Source organism: Cetorhinus maximus, chromosome 11, assembly GCF_964194155.1.
Source record: "Cetorhinus maximus chromosome 11, sCetMax3.hap1.1, whole genome shotgun sequence".
In the NCBI taxonomy this organism is placed as follows: domain Eukaryota; kingdom Metazoa; phylum Chordata; class Chondrichthyes; order Lamniformes; family Cetorhinidae; genus Cetorhinus; species Cetorhinus maximus.
In genome coordinates this window covers 125,013,164-125,038,750 of record NC_135889.1, presented here as the reverse complement: position 1 = coordinate 125,038,750, position 25,587 = coordinate 125,013,164, and the positions used below count along the sequence as shown (strand labels likewise).

Genomic DNA, 25,587 nt, shown 5'->3' with positions numbered 1-25,587 from the left:
GTGGGCAATAGTGTGTCAAGCCATGGATGCCTAACTGAATGAAAGGAGAATCAAAGCCTCCCTGGTCTCCCTGCATCCCACAAGGTTCCTCAATTCTGCAGCTATGTCCTGAAAGATTTTGAAGGGCTGCCCCTGATCGGTCCAGGCAGTAGAACCTCAGTTGGTAGTGCATGGTGGTTAGGGCACATCATAATCACATGAGGAGCAGGTGGAGGCAGAGAGTGCCCAGGGTGCTGGAAATCGGAAGACTGCTGGAGACCAGGACCGTGCAGAGTCTGAGGCAGATGATGAGCCCCTGGAGTCGTCCATCAGGCAGCAGATGCTGGATGTCCAGCAGGATGCGCGGGAGGATCTGGTGGCGATCCCTGAGGGTTTGCATCCCATGGTCTCTGTCATGGAGGAGTCCATGCAGAGCGTGAGCACTGTGTTGACCTGGAACTCCAAGCACACAGCCTCCTGCATTGAGAGAGCGACGATTGTCATGGAGAGGCAGCTTCAGGAACAGAATCAGGGATTCCTGGGGGCTGCGCTTGGACCTGTAAGCCCTCACACACCAGCAGTGATCTCAGCAAGTCACTGCCAGTGTGAGAGATGGATGAGGCACCTAGTAACTCTGCTGGGGGCCCATCCATCAATGATGAGCAGGGAAGTTCAAACCAAACTCACATTGGCCGACCAGCTACATGTCACTTCTGTGGGCTCCTCTCAAGCGCTTCAGATGAAGGCAGCAGCTCCTCCACCTTTCTGCCAGTGCCCAAGGCATCTGATGAGGCTGCGATGACCGAGAAGTGCCCAGCCATGGCGCTGGACACTCCCCCCAAGCTGTACCTGCACAGGCTCCGCCGGCCAGAGGACATACGCCATTGTCATCAGGGCTGACAGGACATCACAATGAGCAGGCTGCCTCTAATGCTGCTGCCAGTGTGTGCGGTGCAAGGGGATTAGGGTTACAAGACACAACACTCGCAAGCAGAAGTTTACGGCACTATAAACACGAGGGGTCGTCACGGGTAATATTCCTTCTGTTGAAACGTGTTCTAGGTTCACATTGTGTAAACATGGCGACCGTTTAAAGATGTTATTATGTTTCATGGTCTGAATGTGCTTTATGTTTCTCATAGGTGTTGGGCATGGGAGTGGCTTGTGACAGATGTTGACATAGGAGTCACAAGATGGCCTCATCAGGAACGTTCAGTAAGGAGGTGTCACCCTTGCCCCCTCTTTCAAGCCATGCCTTGGATGCCTAACTGAATGAAAGGAGAATCAAAACCTCCCTGGTCTCCCTGCATCCCATAAGGTTCCTCAATTCTGCAGCTATGCCCTGAAAGATTTTGAAGTGCTGCCCCTGATCGGTCCAGGCAGCGGAACCTTGAGTAGACCAATGGGTCCTCTCAGTCACCACCCTTTTGTAGAGGCATGGTTTCTATTGTACCTCTCTTCCCGTTTCTGTGCTTGGCTGTTGGAGTTGCGTCATGAGCCGCCTTTTCAGGGGATAGCCTTTGTCCCCCAGGAGCCAACTATCCAACTGAGCTGGAGTGACAAAGATCCCTGGCACCTGGGAGTGTCAGAGGATGTACGAGTCATGGGAGCTCCCAGAGTACCTGGCACAGAGCTGCAAAATCTGAGTCTTGTGGTCACAAACAACTGGATGTTCAGGGAGTGGAACCCCTTTCTGTTGACCAAGGCACCCGGCTCACCCGCAGGCTCCGTTATGGCCACATGAGTGGTAACTGACATGGTTTGAGGCGAACCCTGAGCCAATCATATGGAAAATGGAGGTCACAGTCTCCTTGGAGAGGCGGAGCTTCCTTCAGCACTGAACCTCCAACATGTCCAGGTAGCTGGAGCGCTGCCTGTAGACTCTCACTGCAGGATAACAGCGCCTTCTGCAGACCCGTCCACCTTGCACTTCCTGCTGGCCCTGCATCCCATGTGGCAGCACCTCTCTTTCCACAGGTCACTCTCTGGGACACTGCCTGAGGACACCAGCCCTCCCTCTCCCTTCCCTTCTGGCCCTCTCCTCCTCAGAAGAGGAGGTCCCTCCAGTAGAGTAGCCAATCCCCATTTGCGGGAATACAGATGACACAGGACAGTGCTTGAAGGGTGCACTTGGCAGAAAGCCTCTAAGAAAGCTTGTGAGTCAAAGAGTCCTCCAGAAATACAGAAAATGCAAATAACTGTAGAAAAGCACCTACAACCAACTCTCATCTAAACTCCTATCTACTCACATAGGCACAGCTCTGGTCGACTTTTATCCAACCCTGGATTGAGTTTCACTTAAAAACAGAATGGCCACTTGGCAGTGTGGCCCACTACAGCTGACTGCAAAATCACATGGGGCCACATAAAATTTCAATCAATTATTTTTTTAATGGGCTTAATTGCCCATTTAATTGTCAGCCAGCACAATTCTGACTCCCGTGTGCACCCGCCGACCATAATTTGGCGCAATTATATCAGGATGCACGCCCGGCGTTTTCTTACGCGATTTCACAGGCGGCCAGGCTGCAATATTAAATTCTGACCATTAAGTTTACCCATTGGCCAAGAGGTGTTCATTTCCTTAAAAGTCAACCTCTGCAGTGACCCTGTTTGTTTTGTCCTTTGTGTGTATGTGTATATGTGTTGGGATCTAAAGGGGTATATGGTACACTTCTGGATTACAAATTGTATGTTAACCAGTTTTTGCTACTTGTTTTTTAAAAAGAAGTTTCATTTCATAATAAATCTATCATTCTGAGTTTATTGAAAGAAGCCTGGTTAAAGTCTCTTTTATTCTGGGTCTAACAATAGCAAAAGTAAACAATTGGCCATTTTGGTGAGTGAAATAAACATTTATACTTATGGTGCAACCTGTGGAGTAGTGGGACTAAAGAAACTGCACACACCTCCCGTCCCAGTCACTACCCTTCTGAAAATCTAAATACAGTACACCTACCAGTTCCCCTTTATCTACAGCATATGTTACTACTTCAAAGAACTCCAATAAGTTGGTTAAGTATGATTTCCCTTTCACAAAACCATGTTAACTCTGCCTGATTACCCTGAATTTTTCCCAGTGCCCTGCTACAACGTCTTGAATAACTGCTTCTAACATTTTCCTATGACAGATGTTAAGCTAACTGACCTGCAGTTTTCTGCTTCCTGCCTTCTCTCCCTTTTTGAATAAAGGAATTACATTTGCTATTTTCCAATCTAATGGAACCTTCTGCAAGTCTAGTGAATTTTGGAAAATTAAAACCAGTGCATCAGCTATCTCCCTAACCACTTCTTTTAAGACCCTAGGATGAAACCCATCAGGACCCAGGCACTTTTCAGTCCAATAATTTTCTTAGGACGACTTGCCTGGTGATTGTAATTTTTCTGAGTCCCTTCCTCCCTTCCATTTCCTGATTTACAGCTATTCCTGGGATGCTACTTGTATCCTCTATTGTGAAGACCAATGCAAAATACCAGTTCAATTCATTTGCCATCTCCTTATTTTCCATTATTAATTCTCCAGATCCACTTTCTATAGGACCAGAACTCACTTTATTAACTCTTTTCTTTATCAATCATTTATAGAAACTCTTACTATCTGTCTTTACGGGCAGAATTTTGCCCTTGACGGGCGGGCGGGCCTGACCGACTTGGCGGCGGGCGGCGAAACGGGCCCCGCCGCCATTTTAAGTAGGCGGGCCAATTAAGGCCCACCCAGCGGGTCACCCAATGGGAAGCGCTATGCGCTTCCTGTGCGGGCGGAGGGGAGGGATTCCCCAACTGCCAGAGTGCGCCCTTTCGCACATGCACATGAAAGAGTGCACATCTCCCTGAGGCAAAGTGCTGTCTCAGGGAGATCGCTGAAACTCTGTGAAACTCTTAAAACAGAAAAATTTAAAAATCATTAACATGTCCCCCTCATGTGAAAATGTCACACGAGATGGGACATGTTAGTGAAGAGTACAAACACTTTATTAAAAGTATTTAAACCCGATATCAAGCCTCATCCCGCCACTGGATGAGGTTTGTAAAAAAGGCACTTACCCGCCTGCCCATTGGGCCCTTGCACCGACCCGAAGTTCGCGCGGGCCCCTCAAAATCCTGGTCGATTGGAGAGTTAAGGGCCTTAACAAGGCCTTTAATTAATGGCGGGCGCATCCTGCTGCATAGCGCGCCTGCCAACCGAAATATCGCGACATCAGCGCGCAACATTTTAAGTGCTGACATGCGGACTCCGCCACCCGCATGTCAGCCAGAAGATTCTGCCCTATACTTCTAGCTAGCTTTCTCTCCTACTCTAATTTTTCCTTCCTTATCAATCTTTTGGTCATACTTTGCTTTTTTTTATATATTCTGTCCAATCTTCTGACCTGCCACCCATCTATGTGCAATTATATGCTTTTTCTTTAAGTTTTATACACTCTTTAACTTATTTAGTTAACCACAGATGGTGGGTCCTCCCCTTAGATTTTTTCTTTCTCATTGGAATGCATTTATTCCGTGTATTCTGAAATATCCCCTTCAATGTCCGCCACTGCATCTCAATTGACCTATCTCTTAACCTAATTTGCCAGTTCACTTTAGCGAGCTCTGCTTTCATGCCCTCATAATTGCCCTTATTTAAGTTTAAAATATTAGTTTTGGGCCCATTTTTCTCTCGCTCAAACTGAATGTAAAATTCAATCATATTATGGGCACTACTACCTAGGGGTACCTTCACTATGGGGTCATTAATTAACCCTATCTCGTTGCACTATACCAGGTTTAGTATAGCCTGTTCTCATCAGCCTCCAAAACGGAATACCGATTTGCGAGTGGGGCCCCAGGGGACTCCTGAACTATCTGCCTGTTTCTCTTGGACTGCCTGGTGGTCACCCATTCCCTTCCTTCCTCAAGTCCCTTCATCTGTGGTGTGACCACTTCTCTAAACATGCTATCCACGATGCTCTCAGACTCGCAGATGCTCCACAGTGTCCCCAGCCGCCGTTCCAGCTCTGAAACCTGAGCTTCCAGGAGTTGCAGCTGGACACACTTCCTCCACACAGGTTGGTCCCGGGCACTGGAAATGTCCCCGGCTTTCCACATGGAGCACGAGGAGCACACCACGGCTTTGAGCTCTCCTGCCATGACTTATCCCTTTAAATTAAACCTTTTAAATCAATTACTCTTGAGCCCTTCTTTCCTGATCTTTGTTACTACAGAATATACAAACTATAAACCACAAGACAACCTTAAACTATAAGCGATTAAAGTAGGAAATACTTACCCAGCCTGACCCACTAATTACCAGTCATTCCTTTCCCTTGTAGCCTCTACTGCTGCAGTAGGGCAAGACCGCTCTCTGAAGATTTAAGAAGTTGGACAGCAAAGAAAAAATGCAAAGAGCACCTCTTCCCCTAAGCACCGAATTCCCACTGTGCACCAAATTGCCAATACCCACAGTCACTCTGGCTGTGTCTCACTCAGGATGAGCTCTCCCCCACTGTTCGTGTGCAAGCTCACTGTAGTGTGCTTCTAAATAGTCCCTTTCTTAAATAGAGCTGAGGTGACTCACACTAGTTAAGCTTCAAATAGTAATCAATGCACAGTTGCACAATAGTTCGGTCAGCGGGCGTGCGTGGGAATCGGCGCCTGCTGACAATTAGAAGGCCATTAAAGTATTAATTGCCTTAAATTTTTCACTGTCCATCCAACCTTACGGTTGGTAGGCAGGCAAAAAGGCCAAGCATTTTTTGCATCTTTTTGGGAAATCTCATCCACAGTCGGGATGAGGTTTCCAACATCAAATAAAAATAAAACAATATTTTTTAAATTCCATTTGTAGCATGTCCATACTCATCCAACAGAGTCACATGAGGGGAAATGTATTATAACATTTTTGAAATCTTTATTTCTAATTTTTAAAACTCTTCATCTCCCTGAGGCAGCTCTGTGCCTTGGGGAGATTTTCAAGCGCTCACTCGCATGCATGCCCAAAGTTCCCCGCTCGCCCTCCTCCAGCCCGAAAAAAGGCAGCGCGCTGAGTGCAGAACGCTGAGCGCAGAGAGCTGAGCGCTGAGGGCTGAGTGCAGAGAGCTGAGCGCAGAGAGCTGAGCGCTGAGGGCTGAGTGCAGAGAGCTGAGCGCAGAGAGCTGAGGGCTGAGCGCTGAGCGCAGAGAGCTGAGGGCTGAGCGCTGAGTGCAGAGAGCTGAGCGCAGAGAGCAGAGCGCAGAGAGCTGAGCGCAGAGAGCTGAGCGCTGAGGGCTGAGTGCAGAGAGCTGAGCGCAGAGAGCTGAGCGCTGAGGGCTGAGTGCAGAGAGCTGAGCGCAGAGAGCTGAGCGCAGAGAGCTGAGCGCAGAGAGCTGAGCGCAGTGCGCTGAGTGCAGAGCACAGAGCGCTGAGGGCTGAGTGCAGAGCGCTGAGCGCAGAGAGCTGCGTGCAGAGAGCTGAGCGCAGAGAGCTGAGCCATGAGCGCAGTATGCTGAGTGCAGAGCGCAGAGCGCTGAGGGCTGAGCGCAGAGTGCAGAGTGCAGAGTGCAGAGTGCAGAGTGCAGAGCGCTGAGGGCTGAGCGCTGAGTGCAGAGCGCTGAGGGCAGAGAGCTGAGTGCAGAGAGCTGAGCGCAGAGAGCTGAGCCATGAGCGCAGTGCGCTGAGTGCAGAGCGCAGAGCGCTGAGGGCTGAGCGCTGAGGGCAGTGCGCTGAGTGCAGAACGCAGAGTGCTGAGGGCTGAACGCTGAGTGCAGAGAGCTGAGCGCAGAGAGCTGAGCCATGAGCGCAGTGCGCTGAGTGCAGAGCGCAGAGCGCTGAGGGCTGAGCGCTGAGTGCAGAGCGCTGAGGGCAGTGCGCTGAGTGCAGAGCGCAGAGCGCTGAGGGCTGAGCGCTGAGTGCAGAGTGCAGAGCGCTGAGGGCTGAGCGCTGAGTGCAGAGCGCTGAGGGCAGAGCGCTGAGGGCAGAGCGCTGAGGGCAGTGCGCTGAGTGCAGAGCGCTGAGGGCTGAGCGCTGAGTGCAGAGCGCTGAGGGCAGAGAGCTGAGCCATGAGCACAGTGCGCTGAGTGCAGAGCGCTGAGGGCTGAGCGCTGAGTGCAGAGCGCTGAGGGCAGTGCGCTGAGGGCAGAGAGCTGAGCCATGAGCGCAGTGCGCTGAGTGCAGAGTGCAGAGCGCTGAGGGCTGAGCGCTGAGTGCAGAGCGCTGAGCCCAGAGAGCTGCGTGCAGAGAGCTGAGCGCAGAGAGCTGAGCCATGAGCGCAGTATGCTGAGTGCAGAGTGCAGAGCGCAGAGCGCTGAGGGCTGAGCGCTGAGTGCAGAGTGCAGAGCGCTGAGGGCAGAGAGCTGAGTGCAGAGAGCTGAGCGCAAAGAGCTGAGCCATGAGCGCAGTGCGCTGAGTGCAGAGCGCTGAGGGCTGAGCGCTGAGTGCAGAGCGCTGAGGGCAGTGCACTGAGTGCAGAGCGCAGAGCGCTGAGGGCTGAGCGCTGAGTGCAGAGCGCTGAGGGCAGTGCGCTGAGTGCAGAGCGCAGAGCGCTGAGGGCTGAGCGCTGAGTGCAGAGCGCTGAGGGCAGAGAGCTGAGTGCAGAGAGCTGAGCGCAGAGAGCTGAGCCATGAGCGCAGTGCGCTGAGTGCAGAGCGCTGAGGGCTGAGCGCTGAGTGCAGAGCGCTGAGGGCAGAGCGCTGAGGGCAGAGCGCTGAGGGCAGAGAGCTGAGCCATGAGCGCAGTGCGCTGAGTGCAGAGGGCAGAGCGCTGAGGGCTGAGCGCTGAGTGCAGAGCACTGAGGGCAGTGCACTGAGTGCAGAGCGCAGAGCGCTGAGGGCTGAGCGCTGAGTGCAGAGCGCAGAGCGCTGAGGGCTGAGCGCTGAGTGCAGAGCGCTGAGGGCAGAGAGCTGAGCCATGAGCGCAGTGCGCTGAGTGCAGAGCGCAGAGCGCTGAGGGCTGAGCGCTGAGTGCAGAGCACTGAGGGCAGTGCGCTGAGTGCAGAGCGCTGAGGGCTGAGCGCTGAGGGCTGAGCGCAGAGCACAGAGCGCTGAGTACAGAGCGCAGAGCGCTGAGTGCAGAGCGCTGAGGGCAGAGCGCTGAGGGCAGAGCGCTGAGTACAGAGCGCAGAGCGCTGAGTGCAGAGCACTGAGTACAGAGCGCTGAGTGCAGAGCGCTGAGTACAGAGTGCAGAGCGCAGAGCGCTGAGTGCAGAGCGCTGAGTACAGAGTGCAGAGCACTGAGTGCAGAGCGCTGAGTGCAGAGTGCAAAGCACAGAGCGCTGAGCGCTGAGTGCAGAGCGCTAAGTACAGGGCGCAGAGCGCTGAGTGCAGAGTGCTGAGTACAGACCACTGAGCACTGAGTGCTGAGTGCAGAGCGCTGAGTACAGAGTGCTGAGCACTGAGTGCAGAGCGCTGAATACAGAGCGCTGAGGACTGAGCGCTGAGTGCAGAGTGCTGAGCGCTGCCGCTTGTGTTTCACGCTGGGTGGGTCTTAATTGGCCTGCCAGCATGAAATTACGGTCCAGCCACAATTGCGGTCGGCGGTTGGCTTCCCAACCCCGCTCACTCGCCCCCCGATACCGCCCGACAAGGGCAAAGCTCTGCACAATAGAAATCTGGGGCAGGATTACCCGGTCGACATGTGGAGGGCGGGACCCACAGGCCGACATGTTAAATGACGCGGGATGAGGTTGGGCGGAATTCCCGACATCGCCCCGCGTCATTTCATTTTTCAGGTCGGCGGGGGCGCAGCCAAATCAGCTGTGCGCCCGCCGACCTGTCAACAGCCTATTGAGGCCATTGAAAAAGTAATTGTAGTAGTTAAAGGACCTGCCCGTCCAACCTTAAGGTGGTGCTTCAGAAAAAGCCTGAAACCTCATCCACGGGCAGGATGAGGTTTCATGTAGGTTTTTAAAAATTTAATACAAGTTTAACTAAAAGTGATGGACATGTCCCAACTCATGTGACAGTGTCACACGAGGGGAAATGTCAGGGAAATTTTATTTTTCTATTTTTAACATTTTTGAATTAGGCGCCGATCTCCCTGAGGCAGCACTTAGCCTCAGGGAGATGAGTGTGCTCTTTTGCACACATGCTCGAAAAGCACATTCTTGGCTTAGGGAATCCCCTCCCCCTGCCTGCACAGGGAGTGCATAGCGCTTCCTGGCGGACGTCATGCTGGGTGGGCTTTAATTTGCCCACCCACGTAAAATGGTGGTGCCAATCAGAGGCACATCTGCACGCGCCCACTCCTGAATATTCCCCCCCCAATGGGGGGAAAATTCTGCCCTTGGAATTAAAAGTCTAATGATGACCACGAAACCATTGTTGATTGTCGTAAAGACCCATCTGGTTCACTAATGTCCTTTAGGGAAGGAAATCTTCCGTCCTTACCTGGTCTGGCCTACATGTGACTCTAGACCCACAGCAATGTTGTTGACTCTTAAACACCCTCTGAAATGGCCGTGCAAGCCACTCAGTTGTAACAAACCGTCACAAAGTCAGAAAAAAGGAATGAAACCGGATGGACCACCCGGCATCGACCTAGGCACCAGAAACGACAATGGCAACTCAGCCCTGTTGACCCTGCAAAATCCTCCTTACTAACATTTGGGGACTAGTGTCAAAATTGGGAGAGCTGTCTCACAGACTAGTCAAGCAACAGCCTGACATAGTCATCCTCATGGAGTCATATCTTACAGATAATGTCACAGAAACCACCATTACCATCCCTGGGTATGTCCTGTCCCACCGGCAGGACAGACCCAGCAGAGGTGGCGGCACAGTGGTATACAGTCAGGAGGGCGTTGCCCTGGGAATCCTCAACATCGACTCTGGACCCCATGAAGTCTCATGGCATCAGGTCAAACATGAGCAAGGAAACCTCCTGCTGATTACCACGTACTGCCCCCCCTCAACTGATGAATCAGTGCTCCTCCATGTTGAACACCACTTGGAGGAAGCGCTGAGGGTGGCAAGGGTGCAGAATGTACTCTGGATGGGGGCCTTCAATGTCCATCATCAAGAGTGGCTCAGTAGCACCACTGCTGACCAAGCTGGCCGAGTCCTAAATGACATGGCTGCGTGCCTGGGTCTGTAGCAAGTGGTGAGGGAACCAACAAGTGGGAAAAACATACTTGACCTCATCCTCACCAACCTACCCGCTGAGGATGCATCTGGCCAGAAGATCGTTCTGGAGACGAAGTCTCGCCTTCACATTGAGGATACCCTCCATCGTGTTATGTGGCACTACCACCGTGCTAAATGGGATAGATTTCAAACAGATCTAGCAACTCAAGACTGGGCATCCATGAAGCATTGTAGGCCATCAGCAGCATCAGAATTGTACTCGAACACAATCTGTAACCTCATGGCCCGGCATATCCCCCACTCTACCATTACTATCAAGCCAGGAGATCAAACCTGGTTCAATGAAGAGTCCAAGAGGGCATGCCAGGAGCAACACCAGGCACACCTAAAAATGAGGTGTCGATCTGGTGAGACTATAACACAAGACTACTTGCGTGTCAAACAGCATAAGCAGATAGTGATAGACAGAGCTAAACGATCCCACAACCAACAGATCAGGCCTAAGCTCTGCCGTCCTACCACATCCATTCGTGGATGGTGGTGGACAATTGAACAACTCATTGGAGGAAGAGGCTCCACAAATACCCTCATCCTCAATGATGGAGGAGCCCAGCACATCAGTGCAAAAGATAAGGCTGAAACATTTGCTACAATCTTCAGCCAGAAGTGCCAAGCGGATGATCCACCTCTGCCTCCTCCGGAGGTCCCCAGCATCACAGATGCCAGTCTTCAGCCAATTCGATTCCACACGGTATCAAGAAATGGCTGAAGGCACTGGATACTGCAACGGCTATGGGCACTGACAACATTACGACAATAGTACTTGTGCTCCAGAACCTTCCACGCCCCTAGCCAAGTTGTTCCAGTACAACCACAACATTGGCATCTACCCAGCTAAGTGGGAAATTGCCCAGGTATGTCCTGTACACAAAATGCAGGACAAATCCAACCAGGTCAATTACTGCCCTATCAGTCTGTTCTTGATCATCAGTAAAGTAATGGAAGGGGTTATCAACAGTGCTATCAAGCGGCACTTGTCTAGCAATAGCCTTACTGACACCCAGTTTGGGTTCCACCAGGGCCACTCAGCTCCTGACCTCATTACACCCTTTGTTCAAACATGGACAAAAGAGCTGAACTCCCAATGTGAGCTGAGAGTGACTGCCCTCGACATCAAGGCAGCATTTAACCAAGTGTGGCATCAAGGAGCCCTAGCAAAATTGGAGTCAATAGGAATCGGGGGAAAATTCTCCTCTAGTTGGATTCATACCTAGCACAAAGGAAGATGGCTGTGGTTGTTGGAGGCTGGTCTTTTCAGTTCCAGGACATCACTGCAGGAGTTCCTCAGGGTAGTGTCCTCGGCCCAACCATCTTTAGCTGCTTCATCAGTGACCTTCTTTCCATCATAAGGTCAGAAGTGGGGATGTTCGCTGATGATTGCACAATGTTCAGCACCATTCGCGACTCCTCAGATACTGAAGCAGTCCATGTCAAAATGCAGGCTTGGACTGACAAGTAGCAAGTAACATTTGCGCCACACAAGTACTAGGCAATGACCATCTCCAACAAGAGACAATCTAGCCATCGTCCCTTGATGTTCAATGGCATTACCATCACTGATACCCCCACCATCAACATTCTGGGGGTTACCATTGACCAGAAACTGAAGTGGACTAGCCATATAAGACTGTGGCTACAAGAACAGGTCAGAGGCTAGGAATCCTGCGACGAGTAATTCACCTCCTGACTCCCCAAAGCCTGTCCACCATCTACAAGGCACAAGTCAGGAGTGTGATGGAATACTCCCCACTTGCTTGGATGCGTGCAGCTCCCACAACACTCAAGAAGCTTGACACCATCTAGGACAAAGCAGCCTGCTTGATTGGCCCCACATCCACAAACATTCACTCCCTCCACCACCGACACACAGTAGCAGCAGTGTGTACCATCTGCAAGATGCACTGCAGGAACTCACCAATGATCCTTTGACAGCACCTCCCAAACCCACGACCACTATCATCTAGAAGGACAAGAGCAGCAAACACATGGGAACACCACCACCTGGAAGTTCCCCTCCAAGTCACTCACCAGCCTGGCTTGTAAATATATCACCGTTCCTTCACTGTCACTGAGTCAAAATCCTGGAACTCCCTTCCTAACAGCACTGTGGGTGTACCTACACCACATGGACTGCAGCGGTTCAAGAAGGCAGCTCACCACCACCTTCTCAAGAGCAACTAGGGATGGGCAATAAATACTGGCCCAGCCAGCGAAGCCCACATCCCGTGAATGAATAAACAAAAATCACTTCAATATCAGCCTCCAGCCCAGTCAATATCATTTTAATATCAGCCTCCAGCCCTGTCAATATCTTAATATCAGCCTCTACCTCTATCAATATCACTTTAATACCAGCCTCCAGCCCTGTCAATATCTTAATATCAGCCTCTACCTCTATCAATATCACTTTAATACCAGCCTCCAGCCCTGTCAATATCTTAATATCAGCCTCTACCTCTATCAATATCATTCTAATATCAGCCTCCAGCCCTGTCAATATCACTTTAATACCAGCCTCCAGCCCTGTCAATATCATTCTAATATCAGCCTCCAGCCCTGTCAATATCACTTTAATACCAGCCTCCAGCCCTGTCAATATCGTTCTAATATCAGCCTCCAGCCCTGTCAATATCACTTTAATATCAGCCTCCAGCCCTGTCAATATCACTTTAATATCAACCTCCAGCCCTGTCAATATCATTCTAATATCAGCCTCCAGCCCTGTCAATATCTTAATATCAGCCTCCACCTCTATCAATATCATTTTAATATCAGCCTCCAGCCCTGTCAATATCTTAATATCAGCCTCTACCTCTATCAATATCACTTTAATACCAGCCTCCAGCCCTGTCAATATCTTAATATCAGCCTCTACCTCTATCAATATCACTTTAATACCAGCCTCCAGCCCTGTCAATATCTTAATATCAGCCTCTACCTCTATCAATATCACTTTAATACCAGCCTCCAGCCCTGTCAATATCTTAACATCAGCCTCTACCTCTATCAATATCACTTTAATATCAGCCTCCAGCCCTGTCAATATCATTTTAATATCAGCCTCCAGCCCTGTCAATATCGTTTTAATATCAGCCTATAGCCCCATCAATATCACTTTAATGTCAGCCTGCATTTATATCAATAGTACTTTGACATCAGGCTTCACTCTTCTTGATGCTCTGATCTCCTCTTTTCTCCACATCGTTCCAAGCAGATTGGAAAGGATTCAGGAGTATGATGCCCAGCAGCCAACAAGACATAAGAATTTCCATCAACAAAAGTTACCTGAATTGCTTATCCTTCCCCAGCCCTCCAGAATACTCATCTAAACAATCGTTCTAGTCATTTCACTTTCTTTTTATAGCAAGGGGAGCTGAAGATGTGTGGTGTACCCATCAGTGTGACGGGGAATGAAGGGACAGGTTGTCAGGCGATGGGGATTGGCTCTGACGAGCCTTTTCTCTTTTTGGGACTGGTCGTCCATATTTGTTGATCTCAAATTTTTTTTTTGGTTTTCACTTTTGATCAGAATCTGCAAGTTTAACTTTTTCCTCTCTGACTTCTCATCTTTTCTCTCCTCCTTCCATTGAATTTTTGAAGATTGGCAAAAGGGGATTGTGCGCTTTGCTACCTGAGCCCATCCCCCCCTTACTGACCTGACTGAATAAAAGGCTCCAAAATCTGCTATGGGCTGAGATGGAGACAGCTTTCAGGGATCTGGAACAAAATGCTACGTAATAATCCAGTGTGCATGGTTCTAGCCTGTACACAACTATGGGTCATGAATTGTCCTGAAATTGAAAAGCTCTTTCAAAGAGCTGACAGGGGCAAAATGAGAGATGCTTGAGAGGAGATTTGATAGGAGTGTTCCAAATCATGAGGGGTCTGGGCAGAATAGATAGAGACAAACTGTTCCCATTGGTGAAAGGATAGAGAACCTGAGGGCACCGATTTAAGGTAAAAGGACCAGAGGCGATGTGTTATGACACAGCAGATGGTAAATGCCGAGCTTTCAAATCCCAGGGGGAAATTTGAAATAACTGTCACAACTAATTTTCGATTTGTATAAATTTCAAGATATGTGCCTTGAATTCATTTGTAATAAGACCACCAAGTCTTATAGGTTTTTATAAAACTAGATTAAACAATTATAAATAAGAGAAATGACTTTAAATACATACACAGATTCACAAATTGCTACTACGATAATTTCTAAATCCCCTGATCAATCTGACTCCCAGTTACACTTTCGTTAAGTCAACAGTAAGACACACAGGTCTTAAAAGACCCAGGCAAAGAAACACGATACCCTGAACAAGTGGCTTTCCAAGTGAGTTTTCTTAACTTCGCTCCTTTGAGGACAGCAGCTTGAGGCATAGATGCTGAAGGCCTTTTCATGCACTTGTAAGATCTTAAAGGCTGGGGGGAGGGGGTGTGGTGGGGGGAGGGGGTGTGGTGGGGGGGGGTGCGGGGCGGGGTCAGTTCCTAACTGCTGTGCTAAGTAACCCATGCCAACACGGTACTCACCCTTCCCGATCACAAGAGATCATTGAAGCGCTTCCGGCACTGCACCCAAGTGCGCCTCACCACATCATGGCTGCTGACCCTGGATGCCACCTCCTTCCACGCCCTTTTGGTCAGGTGGGGGGTCCTCCTCCTCCCATCCCCGGGGACAAGGATTTCTCTCCGTGCTGCCATCTCCTCCAGGAGGGCAGTGAGACACTCATCAGAAAAACGCTGGGCTGACTGCCCCGCCGACCTGCCCTCCCACCTGCCATGTTCACCAGCTCCATGACGAGGTGCAAGTGCTTCACTGGTAGCCTTCACATGGCTGCCACGGCCACTTTTGAATCGGCCGCCGGGTCGCCATTGGACCCGGCAGACATTGAGCTCCATCCCCTGCCTGCCCTTTCTCCCTGTTGCCGCTGCCGCGTCTTATACTGAGCGGGCCTTAATTGGCCTGCCCATATAAAATCGCGGTGAGGAGCCGATCGCGGGTGGCTTCCCGACCGCACCAGCCTGTTCCCGCCGATCCCACAGGCCGGCCATAAAATTCTGGCCTATGTCTTTGGACTTTATTTCCTTGATAATAAAACCCTCTCATAGCGCTAAGTTTTACCAATAATCTTTGGGAAAAATAAACACACTGTTTCTAAACTTCACCTGACTAGGTGACACATTTCACCCCTCCTTTGAAAACAATCTAGTCTGGGTTATTTCAAAATACAAATGTTCCCTTGACACCTATGTTTTTAAACATCCCCATATTTATCTAAAAAACATTTCGAACATAACCTCTCTTAGATCAAAGCACCCAGGTTAGCTGCCTCTAATTCAATTAAATTTCCCACACGCACACATACAGCCACATAGCGCAGAATTTTGCCCCAGGCACGCGGGATCTGCGGGGGTGGGTGGTCAGGAAGCCAACCGCCGCCCGCAATCGGCAGCACTCCGCGATTTTATGCAGGTGGGCCAATTAAGGCCTGCCCAGCGTGATATGCGAGCAGTCGCAGTGCGGTCGGGGAAGGGTGGGGGGGGTGGTAGAGCGAGCAGGCCTAGCGCGAACTTCGCGAAGGCGCGCGGGAGAGCACAGAATAATCTCCCTGAGGCACAGAGCTGAAGAAAAGAACAGAAAAATGTAATGAAACATGTCCCCTCATGCTCTGTCACATGAGCAGGGACGTGTTTTTAATTAAAAAATAAAGTTTTTATTTTATTTGTATTTGCTTTTGGAAACCTCATCCCGCTCGTGGATCATTAGGTTGAACGGGCAGTGAAAAATTAAAGTCAGTTGTTAAGTTAATGGCCTTAGTCGGCTTTAATAGGCCTTTTAGTGCGACTGCGCAGTGACGGACGTCAGCACACTCGGCTGACGTCACCGCACGTCATTTTACGCTCAGTTGGGTCGGGCGCATGCCCACCTGCCAAGCTAAAAGCTCTGCACCTAAAGACACGTAGACACATCCCGCAATTACTCTATTTTACAATAAACTCCAATAACATTATGAAAATTATTATATCTTCTTGACAATGTGAGGAAAAGTTATTTTATGCAGCAAGTGGTCAGTGTGTGGAATGCACTACCTGAAAGTGTGATTGAGGTAGACTCAATTGAGCCTTCAAAAGAGAATTGGATAAGCATCTCAGGTGAAAGAGCGGGGCTAGCTGAGTTGCTCTTGCAGAAAGCCAGCACAGAAACAATGGACCAAATGGCCTCATTCTGTGCTGTAACCAATCTACGATTCTATTAGAAAATGTTATTCAAGTTCATGCCTATTGAAGCTCCAATCACAAGTGCTGTCTAAATCAGGGTCCAAACACCCCTGTATATTTGAGTGATTGAGTGAGCCATCCGATTCCAACATCAACCTGCCCCAGCTTGCTGAGCACAAAATGATTTTTTTTTTTGCAAAATCAATTCAATTAAATTGCTGATTAATATCTACATACCTTCTCAAAGGGTGATTCATCTTACCAGCCCATCTGTGGGTTCATAAGATGATTTTCTTGACTGTCAAACATACCAGCAGTTAGACAACAGCTCAGAGGCTTCTACAATGTTTGGTGATGTGAACGCATTGATATTTCTGCAAAAGAGTGAGAGGACTGTCCAGTGTGTGTCCTGTTAAACAGGGGGGTGTTCTATAAAGTAGGAAGGGTGTTGCAATACTTAAAATAATTTAAAGGAGAAAATGCAAAATCTGTATGAATAGTGGCTCGAGTGCTCTAAATAAAATCCCATAGATTGCCATAACTGACAATTTGCAACACATCATATTTGTAACATTAACATGGAACAGAAATGTTACAATTAGAATTGGAGCTCGAATGTGTTGAATTCGAGTTGGTAGTCGTTTGGGAAAGCAGTTTCCTGCAGAATTAGCAGATCAGCTGATATTGCATTTAAGAATCTTGTGTAATTACCTTGAAACCTAAAATATAATAAAGAATAGTCAGCAAGGATTTTAATAGGAAAATTGCTATTGAATTCTATGAACAGGAAGAGTAGATGCAATGTATTTTGATTTTCAAAAGGCCTTTGATAAGGCAGCTCACCACGACCTCCTCAAGGGCAATTGGGGTAAGCAACTAACGCTGGCTTTGCTAGCAACACTCAAAAGGCATGAAAGAATGAAAAGCAACGTACTAGACAGGAAAATAGGAACAGGAGAAGGCCATTTAGCCCTTGAAGACTGTTCCACCATTTAATTCGATCGTGGTTGATCTACAATCTAACTCCATATAACCTCCTTTGCCCCATCCCTTAATGTCTTCAGTTAATGCAAAGCTTTCAATTAATCAATCAGTTGGAAATGGAATCAAATGAAATCAAATCAGAAGTGAATTCCAAAATTCTGCAACTCTTTGTGTGCAGAAGTGTTTTCTAATTTTACTTCTGAATAATATTTTACCCTAGTCCTAAACTCGTCAATCAGTAAGAAAATATCTACACTATCAGTCCCCCTTAAGAACATAAGAAATAGGATCTGGAGTAGGCCATTCTGCCCTTCAAGCCTGCTCTGCCAATCAATTAGATCATGGCTGACCTGTTTGAGCCTTAACTCCACTTTCCTGTCTTCCCCCCAGAATCCTCGACTCCTTTGTCAAGGATTGTTAAAAATCTGTCTAACTCAGCCTTGAACATATTCAATGACCCAACCTCCGCTGCTCTCTGGGGAAGAGAATTCCAAAGACTAAAGATTCTCTGAGAGTAGAAATTCCTCCCCATCTGCACCTTATATAGAAGACCGCTTATTTTTAAACATTGCCCCCAGTTCTAAATCCCCCCACAAGGGGAAACATCTTCTCAGTATCTACCCTGTCAAGCCCCTTCAGAATCTTATATGTTTCAATAAGGTCACCCTGTAATTTTTCTAAACTCCAGTGAGTATAGGCCCAACCTGCTCAACCTTTACTCATAGGACCCCTTAATCCCAGGAATCAGCCAAGTGAACCTTCTCTGAACTGTTTCCAATGCAGGTGTATCTCTCCTTAAGAAAGGAGACCAAAAATATATGCAATACTCCAGTGTGGTCTCACTAATACCCTGTAAAGTTGTAGCAAGACTTCCCTACTTTTATGCTCCATTCTCTTGCTGTAGTAACTGAAGGTATAGCCTCTCTTACTGTCTATCAGAGGTCACGTGATTGTTCTTAGAGGCTCCAACCAATGAGCCCCAGGTGTGGATAATCCGGAGGTTGGAGGAGGGGGGCAGGGCTTCTTGTTAAGGACCTGGTTCAAGCACTTAGCAACTGAAAAGCTCTCTGTAATAAAGCTTCTCTTTCTTGTTGAAACCTGTCCAGTACATCAAGTCATTATAATTTAGCGACGAGGGTAAAATAGCTCCAACGCTGCAATTTGCCTTGTGTCATGAAAGTATAATAGTTTTCATAATATTTTTCTGATTTATTGTGAAGTAGGTTTATGGGGGTAAGTATAGTTGGGTCTGTGTGTGATTTAATTACATTTGGAGTCAAATAGTCTGCAAGTTTAAATCATCAAAAGAAGCTAGTTGCTTGACATGCTATTGGGTAAACGTGGATGCTGGCTTAGCATATAAACTGTGAAGGGAACGTGGATTTTTAGATAAATAAAGGGATATTTGGATTTCAAAGGGATTTTAGTCTTTTTACAACTAGCCAGATAAGCAAGGCTAAGGAACGTGTTTATTTTTCCCAAAGGTTACTGACAATATATAGTGACAACATGAAAGTTTTTATATTATGAGGGAGATACAATTTCAAAGACATATGGAACAATAGAATTTACATATTAAAAAGAAAGAAACATATATAAAGGAGAATGAAAGGCTATGTGTCAGGAAAAGGCTATATAAGATCCAGCAGGAGTGTGTGAAATAGCCTTAATGAAGCCTCCAGCATTTGTGCATAAGTCTGCTGTCTACCAAAGCTGAAGCTGGAGAAAAGCCAAAATTCTACTGTCCCAGGTATTGCGTTAACTTGCTGCGTTTGTTTTAAATCTAAAATCTATTGGAGACCGTTGCCTTACAGGGAGTGTAACTGGGATCAGGTTAATTAGGAATTTTAGGAGTTATTATAGTAGTAATTGTAGTCTTATGTATGCGATTGAAATCTTTTGTTAATAAATATTTTAATTTAATTTTTATAATTTCTAAAGGTCTTGGTGGACTTAATACTTCTAAATTCAGTGCACGCATCTCATAATAAAAACAAATTGCAATACCATTGTGATAGTGCGACCAAGTTTCCTTCATGGATTTGATCTGCCTGGCTCATATCATCTGCCACATCATAACATCTTGTTAACGTGAGTGCATCAAATCTTAAGGAAAAAGAAAAGTAATGCTCTTCAGCAAAATCGATCCTTACAATGTGACTATGGAAGATTGGAGCCAGTATGTAGACCACCTTGGTTTTTATTTTGTAGCGAATAAAATTACCTCAGAGGAGAAGCAGAAAGCAATCCTTTTGAGTGTATGTGGTAGCAAGGCATACAATCTCATCCACAGCCTGACAGCCCTGAACGCACCCAATTCTAAGTCCTTTAATGAATTTGTGGATGTCAGGAAGATATAATAACTTTCGTAATTTTATTGGAATTTATTAATTTATTAATAGTGGGGTCTGTGCTTATGAATCTATGTCTGTGTGCACGTGTGTGACTTAATTGAATTAAAGGCAGTTGGTCAAGGCTCTGATGTAACAGAAGATAAGCTGGGTTTGAAATGTTAAGTAGCTAAGCACATGTGTAAAGGGAACATTTGCATTTTTAAATAAACCAGACTTGATTGATTTCAAAGGAGGGGTGAAATATGTCATCTAGCCAGGAGAAGTTAAGAAACAGTGTGTTTATTTTTCCCGAAGGTTACTGGTAAAATTGGTACTATGAGATATTTTTAGTATTAGAGAGGTAAAGTCCAAAGGCATAGTGAAACAATGGGCAATTGCATTCAAAGGGGAAAATATGTACAAAGGAGCGAAGGCTGTGTGTAAGGGTAGGCATTCTAAAATCTAAAACAAGTATGAAAACCCTTCAGCATCTAAGCCTCAAGCTGCCGTCTACAAAGAACTGAAGTTAAGAAAACTCACTTTGAATTGGATTGTTCAGGGCATCGTGTTTCTTTGCCTGGGCCTTTTAAAATCTATGTGTCTTACTGTTGCCTTAACGAAAGTGTAACTGAGAGTTGGATTAACCAGGGGATTTAGATGTTATCATAGTAGTAATTTGTAGATCTATGTATGTATTTAAAATCATTTCTTCTATTAATAAAGGTTTAATTTATCACAGAATCACACAGTGCAGAAGAGGCCCATCAAGTCTGCAACGACACGTGAAAAACACCTGACCTACCTACCTAATCTCATTTACTAGCACTTGGCCCATAGCGTTGAATGTTATGATGTGCCAAGTGCTTATCCAGGAACTTTTTAAAAGATGTGAGGCAACCCGCCTCCACTACCCTCCCAGGCACCATATTCCAAACCGTCACCACCCTCTGGGTAAAAAAGTTTTTCCTCACATCCCCCCTAAACCTCCTGCCCCTCACCTTGAACTTATGTCCCCTTGTGACTGACCCTTCAACTAAAGGGAATAGCTATCCACCCTGTCCATGCCCCTCATAATCTTGGTACAACTCGATCAGGTCGCCCCCCCCCAGTCTTCTCTGCTCCAACGAAAACAACCCAAGTCTATCCAACCTCTCTTCATAACTTAAATGTTTCACCCCAGGCAACATCCTGGTGAATCTCCTCAGCACCCACTCCAGTGCAATCACATCCTTCCTATAATGTGGCGTCCAGAACTGCAGAATTTAGTTTTGTAAGAAACCTATAAGACTCAGTGGTCTTATTACTATTGAATTCAAGGCACACATCTCGAAATTTATACAAATTGCAAAACAGTTGTGTCGGTTGTTTCAAGTTTCCCTTTGCGATTTGAGCAGCTCAGCATTTATCATCAACTGTGCCATAACAGTGGACCTTGTGAAAACGCATGTCTAGCCGAAGCCATCCATAATGATGCAGAGGTTTAAGTTTAATTCCAGAGTTAGGGCCTCAGGAGAGTCCATCGCAACCTATACAGCAAAGTTGAAGCAGTTGACTGAGCACTGCAACTTCGGAGACACAATGATATGCTGCGGGACCGATTCGTTTGTGGAGTTCATTATAGCGCCATTCAGTACTGTTTACTCACAGAAGTCGACATCGGTTTGAAGCGCGCCCTGGAAATAGCACTAGCCATGGAAAGTGTTGTGAGAGACTCAGAGGCTTTACAACATGGCGCTGTTCTTCATGTGGGGCAGGTAACCTACTGCTGGGCATGGTGAGAAAACTAGATACACAGCAGCAAAGCGAGAGGAATGTCCGCTGTTAGAAGGAACATTTCCGCAGCGACTCCAAGGTACTCCAAGCAACTCAAGTTATATATGTGGGAGTGACCACGTACCAGACACCTGCAGATTCAAGGAGGCAGAATGCCATTACTGCCAATAAGAAAGGTCACGTAATAAAGCAATGCAGGGCGAAATTGAAACAGCCTATTAGGGAGCAAACCAATATGATTGAATTGAATAATACACCAGGACCTGAAGCTGCCGATACCGACATCTATTCCCTGTACAATGTCACTACTGTTAAAACTGAACCTATTACTGTCACAATCCAAGTGAATGGAAAGCCACTAATAATGGAGATACAGGAGCCTCGACCACAGTGACGGGAGAGCACACATTTAAATACCTAACTGAAGGTACCCAACCACTGAATCTGGAGCGAACCAAGGCTCAATTGAGGACATACATTGGAGAATCCATACAGGTAAAGGGCATCACCACAGTACCTGTGTCCTTTAGGCAACAGACGGCCCAGCTTCCAGTGATCATAGTGACAGGTGAAGGACCTAGTCTTCTGGGAGAAGACAAAAAATAAAGCTTAACTGGTCTGAAACATTTCACTTGTGAGAAGGAGGAGTTCCTGAACTGCTAGAGAAATACAACAGTGTATTTAGGGAACTTAGGGAAGTTAAAAGGCTTGCAAGCAAAAATATACATGGATTCTCAGGTGACACCCCATTCCTTTAAGGCCAGACCTGTGCTTTATGCCTTAAAGGAGAAGGTGGATGCAGAACTGTGCCGATTAGAAAAGCTGGGCATCATCCAGCCTGTCCAATTCTCGGACTAGGCAGTGCCTATAATCCCAGCGGTAAAGCCTGACCAAAATATATGCATTTGTGGGGACTATAAATTGATTGTGAACAAGGCAGCCAAACTAGATAAATACCCTATCCTGAGGATAGACAACATACATGCAAAGCTAGCTGGAGGCAAATCCTATACAAAACTGGACATGAGCCATGCTTACCAACAATTAGAGCTAAATAACACATCTAGAGGAAATGTGACCATCAACAAGCACAAGGGTCTTTATCAATATACTAGCCTTTGGAGTATCGTCTGCATGTGCAATCTTCCAAAGGACAATGGAAAGTCTTTTGCAAGGACCTCACCGAGTGGTAGTATACCTAGATAATGTTCTGATCACAGGGCCAACTGAAACCGAACACTTGGCCAGCCTGGAAGAAGTGCTAAAAAGATTCTTGGAAGCCAGTGTACGATTAAAGAAAGAAATGTACATTCCAAGTGCTAGAAGTTACTTACCTGGGTCATCGGATGAATGCCGTGGGTTTGCATCCAGTAGAAGAGAAAGTTCGGGCAATCAAAGTTGTGCCCTGTCCGACCAGTGTAACCAAACTCAAGTCTTTCCTGGGTATGATCAACTATTATAGCTGCTTCTTGCCAAACTAATCAACAATGTTGGCACCATTACACTTGTTGTTAAAAAAGAATCATCGTTGGTCATGGAATTCACAACAGAAAGAAGCCTTTGTGAAAGTTAAGAAGCTATTACATTTGTCATGTTCATTGGTACGCTACGACCCATCGAAAGAATTGGTATTAACATGTGGTGCCTCTCCTTATGGTGTAGGAACTTTGTTATCACATAGAATGGAAGATGGATCAGAAAGGCCCATTGGCTATGTCTCCAGAACCCTCTCCACAGCCAAGAAGGGTTATTCCCATCTAGAAAAGGAAGATTTATTGGTGATATTCGGAGTGAAGAAATTCCACTAATACCTGCATGGAGGACATTTCACCATTGTGTCGGACCATAAACCATTAATGGGTTTATTCAGTGAGGATAAAGACATTCCACCGATAACATCAGCAAGAATGCAACGCTGGGCTCTGACATTGTCTGCCTACACGTATACTTTTATGTACCATCCTGGCTTGCATATTGCAAATGCGGATGCACTCAGTCGACTCCCATTACCAGATAGCATTGTACATGCTCCAGTGCACAAGAAGTTGTGCTTGTGCTGAATTTCTTCGACTCTTCACCTGTGTGTGTGAAGCAAATTAGAAATTGGACGAACAGAGGTCCAATTTTGTTCAAAAGTCAGAGATCTTGTATTGCAAGGGTAGTCAAATTCACCAGTGTCTGAAGAGATGAGACCATTCCATGCTCGAAAAACAGAGTTAAGTTGTCAAGATGGAATCTTGTGACGATCAAGAGTCATCATCCCTTCGCAAGGAAGAGAACCACTCTTGACAGAGCTTCTCAGTGCACATCCAGGCATATCAAAGATGAAAATGCTTGCGCGAAGCTCTGTCTGGTGGCCAGGCATTGACAGTGACATTGAGAGCATGGTCAAGCACTGTCTCCATTGTCAGCAATAACAGAAGTTGCTTGTTTCAGCTCCACTGCATCTATGGGAGTGGCCTAGTCAATCCTGGGTTAGACTACATATTATGTAGGACCGTTCTTAAGTACCATGTTTTTATTGATCGTAGATGTGCATCCTAAATAGTTGGATGTGTATGAAGTCAGATCACTGACAGCAAGCGCAACTATTGAAAAGCTGCATCAATGTTTTAGTACACATGGTCTACCGGAAGCCATCATTTCTGATAATGGGACAGTATTTACCAGTACAGAGTTTCAAAGATTCATGAGTTTAAATGAAATCAGACATTAAAACAGCACCATATCATCCCTCATCAAATGGTTTAGCTGAGAGAAGGCTCACCAGACTGATTCCTGGGATGGCAGGAGTAACATATGAGGAGATATTGGGCCAACTAGGCCTGTATTCACTGGAGTTGAGAGGAATGAGAGGGTATCTCGTTGAAACATATAAAATTCTGACAGGGCTAGAAAGACTGGATGCAGGGATGATGTTTCCTCTGGCTGGGGGGGTCTAGAACAAGGGGTCACAGTCTCAGCATACGGGGTAGGCCATTGACATGAGGATAAACTTCTTCACTCGCAGGGTGGTGAACCTGTGGAATTGTCTACCACAGATGGCTGTGGAGACCAAGTCATGAGTATATTTAAGAAGGAAATAGATAGGCTTCTAGTCTCTAAAGGCAAAAAGGGGTATGGGGACAGCAGGAGTATGGCATTGAGATAGGGGATCAGCCATGATCATATTAAATGACAGAGCAAGCTCAAAGAGCCAAATGACCAACTCCTGCTTCTATTTTTCTATGTTTCTGTGCAAATTTTCAAATCTGGAATGTAGAGGTTATCAGAAGGTAAAAGCAAAATACTGTGGATGCTGGAGATCAGAAGGCACTCCAGAAACCCAACTTTCCTGCTTTTTTCTCAGTTATTGTACGACACCTCATTCAACTACGGGTTCAATGCCTTATGAATTATTGATGAAATGCCACCTACTTTCAAGGTTAAGTCCGGTGTTTCCAAACTTAGAGGAGAAGTTAGAGAAAAAACAGAGTAATCAAAAATTGAATCACGATATTCATGGCAAAGCTCAAAGGTTTACTGTAGGAGACATAGTTTTCATGCGGAATTTTGGAAGTGGACCTTGTTGGGTTCCTGGAACGATTGTCTCAGGAACTGGTCCCTTGTCCTTCCAGGTGGAAGTGGAAGACTGAATTGTTCGAAAACATGTGGGCCATCTTCAGAATAGAGAGACATTCCAACAACCAGCTATTCCGCCTGTGATTAACATCGAACCATTAATCCCAGAGGTTACAGATCGACCTAGAACAGTCACGCCCAATGACTCTATAGTGTTGCCAAACACTGAACTGCCACTTTCTACTGATGTATCTTGTGTTACTGTTCCTGATCATGTCAATCCTGTGGAAGAACTTCAAGTGGTAGAGCTACATCGTTCTAACCAAACATGTAAAGCACCTCAGAGACTTAATCTTTAATTACCTGAGTTGTATATATGTATATGTTGTTGGATATTCAAATGTTCTCTGTAAATAGAAACGGTAAAAAAAACTAAAGGGGGAGGAAATGTAGTAACTGAAGGTATAGCCTCTCCTACTGACTATCAGGGTGATTGTTCTTGGACGTTTCGACCAATAAGCCCTAAGCGTGTGTAATCCGGGAGGAGGGTCTTCTTGTCGAGGACCTGGTTCAAGCATGTAGCATCTGAAAAGCTCTCTGTAATAAAGTTTATCTGTTTCTTGTTGAAAACCTGTCCAGTATGTCAA

The 25,587-nt window shown here is 46.8% G+C and overlaps 1 protein-coding gene across 1 annotated transcript in view; it reads right to left on the bottom strand.

Annotated features, from left to right (window-relative positions):
• Positions 1 to 16,652, bottom strand: part of cxcr1 (chemokine (C-X-C motif) receptor 1) — a 38,499-nt gene extending 21,847 nt beyond the window's left edge. Inside the window, exon 1 of the mRNA XM_078551407.1 lies at positions 16,527 to 16,652. The gene's annotated coding sequence lies outside the window, so the exon portion shown is untranslated. The remainder of the gene's footprint in view (positions 1 to 16,526) is intronic.
• Positions 16,653 to 25,587: the final 8,935 nt, after the last annotated feature.